Here is a 12753-nt window from a genome sequence, read left to right on the forward strand (position 1 = left end):
ATTTTGAAATGTATCTATGTTCTTAGTGGAAAAGCAACTGAGTGGAAGACGTATGGTGGTGGGGTGGGGTGGGGGTTGTGTGGACAGAAGCCTAGTTCTTTAAAACACTTCCAGAACACCTGGCAGGCTAATTTTACCCCTAAGGGAATACCCCTATCCATTCATTTGGTAAATGCTCAGTCTCTCAGTAGAGAGTTAACAATTTCCCTTTCCCTTCTGCTCACTGCTGTATTTCTCTGCTTTCCCTGAGTGCTGGTGCCCCTTGGATTTCTTCCTCTGACTTTACCTTTCCTTGTGTCTAACCATACTCCTTTATCATTGCCAACACAGATGCCTTTCTGTGTCTGCAGTCTGAGACAAGGCTCTAGTATGCTTGTATCCCCATTTTTTCACTCCTGCTAACATTCCAAATACTCTCTTTTTTGCAGTTACTTCCCTGGTTTTTATAGACCTATCAATGTCATTTATAGACCTATCATTTGTCAAGGCCATAGCCTATAGGGAAATTCATCTTCCCCTTCCTCTGTTTGTCAGCCTATTGTCTCTTGTTCAGAGCTGCACAAAGTCATAGCTTAAGGTTCTAACATTACCCTGACATCCCAGACAACAAATTGCAAGGCCCTACATACAGGTTGACCTCAATAGGAACCACAAGAGCTTAGTAAAAGGCTAATTAAGGTGTGTGTTTCAACATCTTTATTCATAGCAAACTAAGTAGAAGACAGGGAGGGTTGTCAAGAGTTGTCTCACAAAAGAAGATGGGTTCTTTCTTAATTCACATGGGAAAAAGGAAATATTGTAAGTAAAATTGGAAAGCTTTGCCATACATAATTTCTGATAAAAAATAGTCAAGGGATACTGAAAGAATACAAATAGAGACAAGAATCCCCCTTTAAAAAATATAACTGGCCAGGCAATGGTGATGCATACCTTTAATCCCAGCACTTGGGAGGCAGAGGCAGGCCGATTTCTGAGTTCGAGGCCAGCCTGGTCTACAGAGTGAGTTCCAGGACAGCCAGGGCTACACAGAGAAACCCTGTCTCGAAAAACCATTAAAAAAAAAAAAGAAAAAAATCACTGAACAAGGTTTAAGCAGTGTCTCTCAATCTCCCTAGTGTTGCCACCCTTAATACAGCTCCTTAACCATAAATTATTTCGTTGCTACTTTATAACTATAATTTTGCTACTGCTATGAATCCTAATATAAGCATCTGATATGCAGGATATCTGATATATGCCCCCTGTGAAAATATGCCCTACCCACAAAAATCATAACCCACAGGTTGAAAACTGCTTAAACACTTGAAGCAGCAGGGAGAAAGATGGGGGTGAGGATCTTTTGAGCTAAAGTCAGCAATGGAGGCTTGGTAGAAGAGGAGAGGCTTTCTGAAACAAAAGAGTGACAATGCTAAGTGATGAGGAAACAAGTTTACACTTAGGATTCTGGTCAGTATCCAAAGAAAAACTAAAAAGAGGGAAAAATAATTCTTTTATTAGAACGAAACCCAGAAAAACAATTTGTTGATTTTGTTTTGGACAGGATTTTTTTTAAACATACTCCTGACTGGCCTGGTACTAGGATGTAGCTCAAGTTGATCTTGAACTCAACAGAAATCCTCTTGTCTCAACCTCTCCTGAGGTTTTCTAAGCTGGTATCTAGAATCTAAGGTACCAGTTATAAGATAAGGCTGCATAGCTGGCTTAGAAGAATGCCTGCTTACTAATCACACAGCTCTGGTTTTGATTCTCCAGTACCACATAAACTGGATAGCTTTAATACCTGGGTGATGGGAAAAGGAGGCACAAATTTTCAAGGTTATCCTTGGCTACATTAAAAAAAATGCAAAGACAACAATGGTCTACAGAAGACCCTGTGTAGGAAAAAAAAAGGCACAAGTTGTGATAATTTGAAAGAAAATCTCCTTCATTGGCTCATAATAAGTGACATTATTTAAAGGATTAGGAGATACAGCCTTATTGGGGTAGATATGGCCTTCTTGTAAGAAGTACGTCACTGGGGGTGTGTTTAGGTTTCAAAAGCTAAAGCCAGGCCCACCCAGTGCCTGGCTTGCTCTCTCTCTCTGTCTGTCTCTGTCTCTGTCTGTCTCTGTCTGTCTCTGTCTGTCTCTGTCTCTCTGTCTCTCTGTCTCTGTCTCTTTCTCTGTCTGTCTCTCTGGCTCTCTCTCTCTCTCTCTCTCTGGCTCTCTCTCTCTCTGTCTCTCTCTCTCTCTCTGTCTCTCTCTCTCTCTCTCTCTCTCTCTCTCTCTCTCTCTCTCTCTCTCTCTCTCTCTCTCTCTCTCTCTCTCTCTCTCTCTCTCTCTCTCTCTCTCTCTCTCTCTCCTGCTGCCTGCCAATCTAGGGATCAAATAGAGAACTCTTGGCCTTTTCCCCACTATGTCTACCTGTGTGTCACCATGGTTCCCACTATGACAATATTATGGAATAAACCTCTGAACATTTAAGCAAGCCCCAATGAAATGCTTTTATTTATAAGAATTGCCGTGGTCATGATGCCTCTTCACAGCAGTAGAAACCCTAAGACCCCAGTTTTCTCCAAATCTTAAGCACTATCTTAAAAGCAGAAATTATCTTTTTCTGATTGATTCTTCTAATAAGTCAAAAACTTAAATGGCCTCCAGTTGGGTCATTAGGAACTGGATCAGGTTGTACTGGGCAATATCCCCTAGCCATAAAGAATAGCTTAGCCACAACCTTACATATTATGTAAAAATAATATGCCTGAGTGTTGAAGACAACCTGCTGGGTATTCTGAGCTTTTCCCCTAATATTCACTTATCAGTGAGTGCATACCATGTGTGTTCTTTTCTGACTGGGTTACTTCACTCAGGATGATATTTCCTAGTTCCATCCATTTGCCTAAGAATTTCATGAAGCCATTTTTTATAGCTGAATAATTTCATAAAGCTATTTTTATAGTACTCCATTGCATAAATGTACCACATTTTTATAGACCATATGAAGCTCAAGAAGAAGGAAGACCAAAGTGTGGATGCTTCAGTCCTTCTTAGAATAAAGAACAACATACTCATGGGAAGAAATACGGAAACAAACCGTGAAGTGGAGACCGAATGAAAGGCCATCCAGAGACTGCCCCACCTGGGGATCCATCCCATATACAGACATCAAACCAAGACAGTATTGCCAAGAAGTTCTTGCTGACAGGAGCCTGATTAGGCTGTCTCCTGAGAGGCTCTGCCAGAGCCTGACAAATACAGAGACAGGTGCTCCAAGCCAACTATTGGACTGAGCACAGGGTCCCCAATGGAGGAGTTAGAGAAAGGACTGAATTTGCTGAAGGGGTTTGCAACCCCATAGTAAGAACAACAATATCAAGCAACCAGAACCCCCAGAGAACCCAGGGACTAAACCACCAATGAAAGAGTACACATGGAGGGACCCATGGCTCCAGCTCCATATGTAGCAGAGGATGGCCTTGTTGAGCATCAGTGGAAGGAGAGGCCCTTCATCCCGTGAAGGCTTGATGCTGCAGTGTGGGAGAATGTCAGGGTGGAGAGGTAGGAGTGGGGAGAGCACCCTCATAGAAGTGGGGAAAGGTGGGGAAAGACAGGAATGGTATAGGAGGTTTTTGGAGGGGAAATCGGCAAAGGGGATAACATTTGAAATGTAAATAAAGAAAATCCAATAAAAAAAATAAAAGAATGAAAACAACCTGCACTCCCAGCCAAGCCTCAAAAATAGTTGTCACTTTCTGGTAGCTGTGTAGGCTCTCCAGTTTCTACATGCACTCAACCTGCATTCCAAGGAAAGCTTGGGTCTCACTGTTCCAATAAAGTAGTCTCAGCCTCTTGAAATATAGTCTGTTTGCTTCTATGTTTTACACCTCTCACAACCAACACCCAGAGTTACCTGATGGGTGCTATAACCCTCCAAACCTCTACTGTTGTTGTGTACCCCTACAGTGATTGTGTGATCCAATTGAAAGCAATGTGCCAAGCTTTCCCATGGTCCCATGCCTCCACCTTCTATGTAGGGCATTGCAATTGGTTACCCTGGATAACTAGGGTAATGTCACATATTTCCCTACCCTGTGCCTCCAGCCGCATTGCTATCTGTAATAATTAGTGATGTTTACAAACTTTAACAGGATTTTATTTTATTTATTTATTTATTTATTTTTATTTTTGGTTTTTTGAGACAGGGTTTCTCTGTATAGCCCTGGCTGTCCTGGAACTCACTCTGTAGACCAGGCTGGCCTCCAACTCAGAAATCTGCCTGCCTGTGCTTCCCAAGTGCTGGGATTAAAGGTATGCGCCACCACTGCCTGGCCTTAACAGGATCTTGAATCACCCAAGACAAACCTCTAAGCATATCTCTGAAGGAGTTCTAGATTGGGTTAACTGAAGTAGGAAGGTCTTCACTAAAAGTGCATTATACCATTTCATGGGCTGAGGTACTGGAATGGATTTTTAAAAATCAGGAAACAAACTGAGCTCTAGAATTCATTTACTTCTGCTTCCTGACAGAAAAATCAATGTGACCAGCCTCAGGATCCTACCACCAGGGCACTTGCTGCCATGATCAGCTATACCTTCAAACTGTGAGCCATAACAAATCCTTTCCCTTTTAAGTTGCTGCTTCTCAGATACTTGGTCACACTGTAAGAACAAGAAAAAATGCACTAATTTAAACTTCTTGCTGAGTCCTGGTTCACTAAGACACAAATATTATCATAAACGTAAGTGTACATGGGATTTTTTAAAAAATAGAACTATCTGTATAAATAGAAGTAAGGATGGAATAGCCAAGGCTAAGTGAGAGAAAAGTCACACTGTCCCTTGGGTAGCAGCATCCTAGATTGGTTTATCTTTAAGGGATATACTGAAAAGCTCTAGGGAATTTTTTGGATGAAGGTAAACCAGTAAGAGATACTATCTTCAGGTAAGCTATACCTTGGCATCACCACTATATTGAGTCAATGGTGGCCAGGTTTTGGGGGTGTGGGAACATGATCTATAATGATTCCAGAATGTAGCATCTGGTACTCTGGGACAACCTTTATTTACCATAGAAAGTCAATTTGGACCATTTCTGGAGCTTAAGTATTCTGGCTGGGTCATGAAGGAGAAAGTATTATTAGTGTGGTATTATAGTGGGCTTGGTATGTAAGACCAATCTTAAAATAAAGATAGATATATATGAGAGAGAGATTTAGTTTATATGTATGAGTTTTTAACTGCATGTATATACACAATGTGCAAGTAGCTTTCCAGGAGGCCAGAAGAGGGTGTTCTCTAGAACTGGATTTAAAAGATGCTTTTAGCTGCTATATGGGTGCTGGGAACAAAATTCAGGTTCTCTGAAAGAATAGCAAGGGCTTTTAACTACTGAGCTATCAGTTCAGTCCTGTGTAGAGACTACTTTATTCTAATAACTTGTACTTGTTGAGTTTATGTGTCTTTCTGAAATGTTCTCCGTGTGAGCACAAGAACCTAGGAGGCCCCATTACAGTTGATCTCCATAGCAAACCTGGGACTGGAACATACTATATACTAGAGACTAAAAGGAAATCCTTACTTCTTATTCATTTATTTTTGGAGTTGTACTGATTTTTTTCATGAGATAAACAGTATCAAATCCAAAGTAATATTGAATTTAACATTCCAGGAAAAAAAAAAAGAGAGAAACAGATTGGGGAAGAGACATGGCCACTGCTGCAGTCATAAAGAATGTCACACAGTATAATTAGCTGACACAGCAAACTGACCCAATAAATGATTATTTTTAGAGGGATTTAAACATTAAGTCCTAATAATAACTCTTTGGCTCTCTATTTGCTTTTTCTCAGATATCACTTATCTCAGATCTCAGGGGGAACTTCTTATGAGAGCATTTGACTCTTGCTCACCCTTGACCACTGTATTAGATATAAAGAAATACACAGACAAAAATACCTTAAAGTTATTTGAGTCCCATTACAGAGAGTAACTTTTTCATTTTTATATAGGATTTATTTTTATATTGCGTGCATGGTGAGTGAGTGAGTGTGTGTGTGTGTGTGTGTGTGTGTGTGTGTGTGTGTGTGTGTGTATGTATGCATGCATGCGCACGTGTGTAGGGCTGGAATGACAGGCAGTTGTGAACTGCCTAACATAAATGCTGGGAATTGACCTTGTGTCCTGCAAGGACAGTACATCTATCTATTTATTCATTCACTCATTCATTCATTTATTCATCTACTCATTTATTTACTTAATTTTGGTTAGACCTCAAACTGAGATCCACAGGCTCTGCCTCCTGAGTGCTAGGATTGACAACATGCAGTACCACTGCCTGGCTAAGTCCATTTATTTAAATAAATACTTTGCAAACAGATTCCTACTAAATCCAAGAGGATACACTAAAAAGCAAATAGCAAAATCAATTTTATTCTTAGGTGAACAGAAAGATCTTGTCAACTTTTCAATAAAAGAACAGCCAGTGGCAAATGAAAAGTAAGCAAGCTTTATATTCTACCATAAGACAGAATTTGGATCTTATGGAAAACCCTTAAAACATACCTCACATCAATTTCAGCAATGAAGCAGCCATCTAGTTTTACTTTTGTGCAATAATAATCGAAACTGGCTTCTAAAACTTTTCTCTCTTTCTTGAATTCATTTATAATCAGGTTTCAGGAACTTCATAAATTGCTTCCAAGGCAGAAACATTTTTCCTCAAGACAATTCATTCCCTTCAAATATCATTAAAGTGTGATTGGCACAGGGCCCTATGCCAGAGGAGCTGACACCCAGAGGGAGGAGCGCACAACACTAATAGGGAAACAGGTGCCAACTGACTCTGAGTTGGCAACTCCATTGCCTAGAAAAACAGTCTATCTAGGCAAAGGGAACTTTGATGAGAATCAATAGAAATTTTTCAGCAGCTCCATTCTTCTTGGCAAAGGATAAACCAGGACTGCAAATGTCACCTTAGTCATCACATAGCACAGATGCACCCTGGAAGCAGCTGAACTTAAGGCCAATATCTTACAGAAATTCCTCAAGCAAGCTGCTACTAAGCTTGTACATCACTTACAGAGGTGATGACTCCCTCCTGAAGATAGTAATTAACATGCTTAGACTAAGATACCAGGAAACACAGTAACTCATTTGGAGAAAACAATCAATCTATGGAGAAAGTATTCTTTCCTAAATGTATACCTCATAGCATCTAGTACAAACACTCTAGCAAATATTTCATGAATTGGGGATACTGTCCCAAGGAGTACCCTTGTTACATTTCATGGGTACTTAGAGTTTCTGTAAATATCATGTTAGTGATCACATAGGATAGATCCCATATGATAAGCACCATGACCAAAAGCAACTTGGGGAGGAAAGGGTTTATTTTACTTATATTTCTACATCATCATAGAAAAATGTCTGGACAGGAACTTACACAGGGCAGAAACCTAGAGGCAGGAGCTAATACAGAGGACATGGATAGCTACTGCTCACTGCCTTGCTCCTCATAGCTTCCTCAGACTACTTTCTTCTACAATTTGGAACAATTTGTGCCCAGAGGTGGCACCAGTCACAGGGTCTGGGTCCTCTCACATCAATCACTAATTAAGAAAATGCCCTATAGATACAGGCTTTCCTATGGGCAAACTGATAAAAGCATTTTCGTGTTTTGAGGCTCCTCTTCCCAAACAATGCTAGCTTGTGTCAAGTTAACAAAGAGAGAGAGAGAGAGAGAGAGAGAGAGAGAGAGAGAGAGAGAGAGAGAGAGAGAGAAGCCACAACCAATTAGTACAATATCTCAACTTATTTAGGTCAAGGACGATGCAACAATGCTTGGGAGTTTGCAACACACAGGAAAAATTAAGTAAAGTTAGTAAAAATGATACTCCGATACTCCAAATCATAAAGCACAAAGGGAAAGACATGTGCATCCAGTAATAGGAAGATAGTCAGATCCATAGGAAATTCCAGTTCCTCACATCCCAAAAGGCAGTCCAAATATCCAGAAAGGAGCTCAACCTGGATGATAGGAGGATTTTCTAGTAGATAAAATCCAGCCTTCTACCAAACGTACACCCCTTTAATCCCAGAACTAGGGAGGTAGAGATAGGTGTATCTCTGAGGTCAACCTTGTCTACAGAATGAGTTTCAGGATAGCCATTGCTATACAGAGAAATCCTGTCTCAAAACAAAACAAAACAAAGCAGGCCTTCTTCAGGAACTTGAGAAAGCTAGTTCTCCTCTACCAAGAGAAGTCATTTCCTTTACCTCTGGAAGAAAGGACATGTGGCTACCTGTGCCACCAGGTTCCTTCAGCAACACAAGAATCTGTTATACATATCCAAGTCCACCCATGTATCCTAGCCCTTCTCACCTCCTCTACCCTACCTAACCTCCTTCCAGTTCACAGGCTTCCCTCCTCCACAGTTACTCATTCTCCTTATTACCCTGTTAATCTTGATATGTTCTCTCATCTTCTATGTGCTCTGTTCATCCTTCTCTCACTATGTACTCTCTAGTCTCCACCCCCTGCTATTCCCCCTTCTCTTTCAGATAGCCCAGGCCATGTCCAGTCTGCTTTTCATGTTCAGTATATTTCTTTCTTTCTTTGTTTTGGTTTCTTCAGATGCTTCTGGCTGTTTCCTTTCTTACATCTACAAACAAACAAACAAACAAACAAACCTTTCCTTTAATCATACTGTGGAGCTGTTTTATCATCAGTTTATAGAAAGATAGAATGACCAAAGAGAGAATGACCAAAGTGTGCAAGAGAAAGAAAGTGACTATGAAATGGCAATAACAGCCAATATTGGGGGTAGGGAGACAGCAAGTAAGGGGAAGCTGTGAAAGGTCTTACAGGTCAACTCTGTGGGAAATCAATTAGTGTAACTGGAGAGACAGAAGTAGAATCATATTGCTAAAATAAAGAGCAAAATGCTTACAATATATGGGCAAAAATATTCCAGCAATTCCTTCTTTGAACTTTAATGTTTATTTTTTTTAACATGGTGTCATGGTTTGTATATTCATAGCCCAGGGAGTGGCACTATTAGAACTTGTGGCCTTGTTGGAGTAGGTATGTCACTGTGGGTGTAGGCTTTAAGACCCTCATCCTAGCTGCCTGGAAGCCAGTATTCTGCTAGCACCCTTCAGATGAAGATGTAGAACTCTCAGCTCCAACTGTACTGTCTCTGTCTGGATGTTGCCATGTTCCTGCCTTGATGATAACAGACTGAACCTCTGAACCTGTAAGTAAGCCTCAATTAAATGTTGTCCTTATAAGAGTTGCCTTGGTCATGATGTCTCTTCACAACAGTAAAACCCTAAGACAGATTGGACCCCTGCATGTAGCTCTGGATTTTCTATGTAGACCAGGCTATTCTCCAATTGACAGAGATGCCTCTCCCTCTGTCTCTTTAGTGCTGGGATTGAAATCATGTACCACCATGTTGGACCTGATTTCTTTCTTTAAGTCAGTAGAAATTGCTGGGCCAGTAAAATGTCTCAGCAAGTAAGGATAATTGCCATCAACCTTGAATTTAAGCTCCATGAAAACCAACTCCCAAGTGGTATCTTCTTATGTCTACATTTGTGCTATGAGGTACATGCTCTACCCCGAAGTGTGTTTTTTTTTTTAAGCAGAAAAGAGAAATAAATAGCCAAATAAAGCAATCATAATTATCTGCTTTTTATAACATTAAAGATAAGAACAACACATTTTTGGGAAAAGGCTTTCTTTACTTTTTATATTAAAGGAGGAACTCTACAGCTCTAGTATAGTTATTATATTTATTTTTTTAATTATTGTAGAAAATATCCCTTCTATTATAAGAATCTATCTTAAAATGATCAATTTGAATGGGAAAAATATAATGGTGGGGCCTGGAAATATAGGTCTGCTGGTAAAGTGTTTGCCTACCAGCCAGAACTACCCTGAGTTCAATGGTGAGCACAGGATAAACCAGAAATTTGACAGAGGGCTTGTAAACCTAACACCCAGGAGGTGGAGTCAAGAGAACCAGGACGTCAAAGCTATCCTTATCTATAGATTGAGTTTCAAGGTCAACTCATGATCTCTCCCTCTCCCTCCCCCTATCTCTCTCTCTTTCTCCATCCCTCTCCCTCACTCACACACACATACACAAACACACACACAAATAATGAATGTAATATTTTTAAAAAAATAATAAATGTGGGAAGCTAAGGAGATAGCTTAGTGGGTAAGACTGCTTTGTATAGAAGCAAGAGGATCTGAGTTCAAATCCTAGGACTCACATCTCATGCATCTGGTCACTGTGCATTCAGAGGTAGAGATAGGTGGATTCCAGAGTTCACTGGCCAACCAATCTAGCTGAAGTGTCAAGCTTCTCATTAAGTAAGAGACCCTGTCTCACAAAGTAAGACAAGTACAATAGCAGAAGATACTTGACTATTCCTCTATCCTCTACATGCAGATAGATTGTGACCCTCCCCCTAATCAGGAGCTGGTTCTCTCAGACTTTGCCTTGCTACTAATAGCCATGCCTCGCTCCAAGCCCCTGCTAATAGCCATGCCTCTCTCCAAGTCCCTGCTATGGTGGAACTCCCACCTCCAGAGACTGAACATGAAGATGCTGATTGGGCCATGAGATGCTGACAGACTGGGGGAGGAGTTTCTGCCTGCCTGCTTGTTACTCAGTTGAATACACATGGCAGACTGAAAGTATAACCATGGCTTGGTCCCATTTTTTATTCCCTCTCGCCATCCAGTTCCCTTTATACTTTTAGGCTCCTACTTCTCTTCTAGAAGACCCGATCATATGCAGCTGCAGGCAGCTGCAACAATAGATGGTTACACATAACAGAACATACACATGCATGCACACAACATACACAAACACACAGAGACCACTATTAGAACTAGTAAGTAACTTTTAGCAATTTTCCAAAACACAAGGCCAACTATATTATTGTCAGTATCAAAGCTGGTGATATAACTCTATGCTGTCACCAAAAGTTGCTGAAAAGTTCCCTAAATCTTATGGGGACCACTACATAGATAAAACAAGATACATAACTGCAAAGTAGAAAATAAAACCCTTCAGGACCAGCAAGTACAAAGCAGAGTTGGAGTTTATTAAAGCTATTTTAATATGAAGTTTAAGTTTGAGGATTGAGAGAAGGAGAGACACACTGGAAGTAAGACCTACCTGAGAATATGGGTGTGGGCTTCCTGACAAGATTACAGTTGATACAGTAAACATACCATCACAGGGATGTAAGAAGTTAGCATGTCTTCACTGTAAACAAAATTAGTAGTCTTTTTTGAAGCTCTCAGAGAATGTCCTGGAGAAGGTAAGTTCAAAGGCACTCAGGCCTTAAAGCTGGCTTATTACTATTTTAACATTAAGTATCTACATAGGAAGGAAGAACTAGTTCAGTGTCTTTGGTCTTCACAGCAAATGTTAATTATGCTGGAATTCTTGCTTCTCAACTTCTCCCCCTTCTCCATAAATTCCCCTGTCTTTCTACTCTATGCCATTACTAGTGATGAATTAGGAGACTGTAATGGTTGATCTTGATTGTAAAGTTAACAGGATTTAGGATCAACTATGGAAACAAATCTCTGGGTATGTCTTTAAGGGAATTTATAAATTAGATTAATTGAGGAGGGAATCTTCACCCTGAAAGTGGGTATAACTAGCCCATGATCCAAGATCCCAGAATGGAAATAAAGAAGAAAGGGAGCTGAGCACCAACATATACTTCTCTGTCTCCTTACTCTGGCTGTAATGTGAGCAGCTGTCTTCTGCTTTTAACTCTCAGCCCTACCTGCCATGATGAGCAGAGTGGTCCAACTGACCCAAAATCAACCCTTCCCTCATTTAGTGGATTTTATTACAGCAATGAGACAAGTTAATGAATACAGGAATCTTTATATTCTATAAGAATCTGAATATACATGTTGTAAATAAACCAGCACATACACAGCGATAATGGTTTGTTTATCCAGAGTTCATGTTTACCCTAGTAATCCTTTTTATTTATTTATTTATTTATTTATTTATTTATTTTTTGTTTTTTTATTAGATATTTTCTTTATTTACATGTAAATTTCTCCCTTCCCAGTTTCCCCTCTAAAAAACAAAGAAACCAACAAAAACAACAAAAACAAACCCCTGTTGCCTCCCCACTCCCCAAGCCTGCCACCCCACCCTATCCTGCTTATTGGCCCTGGCATTCCCCCACACTGGGACACAGAGCCTTCACAGGGCTGAGATCCTCTCCTCCCATTGATGATCGAATTTGCAATCCTTCACTATACACCCGCTACCAGAACAATCAGTCCCAACATGTGCAGGCCTTGGTTGGTGGTTGAGACTCTGGGAGCTTTGAGGGTATTAGTTAGTTCATATTGTTGTTCATCATAAAGGGCTGCAAACCCCTCAGCTCCATTGGTCCTTTCTCTAACTCCTTCATGGGGACCCTGTACTCAGTTCAATAGATGGCTGTGAGCCTCTACATCTGTATTAGTCAGGTACTGTCAGAGCCTCTCAGGAGATAACTAACTATATTTAGGCTGGCTTGTTTTTCCTTCAGTCTCTGCTCCATATTTAATCTCTGCCACTCCTTCCATGGGTACTTTGTTCCCCCTTTTGAGAAGGAATGATATGTCTACCTTTTGGTCTTCCTTATTCTTGAGTTCCTTGTGGAATGTGGGTTGTATTCCAAACTTCTGGGCTAATAACAACTTATCAGAGAGTGCATACCGTGTTTGTTCTTTTGTGAT

This window comes from Mastomys coucha, chromosome X (assembly GCF_008632895.1).
Source record: "Mastomys coucha isolate ucsf_1 chromosome X, UCSF_Mcou_1, whole genome shotgun sequence".
NCBI classification, from domain to species: domain Eukaryota; kingdom Metazoa; phylum Chordata; class Mammalia; order Rodentia; family Muridae; genus Mastomys; species Mastomys coucha.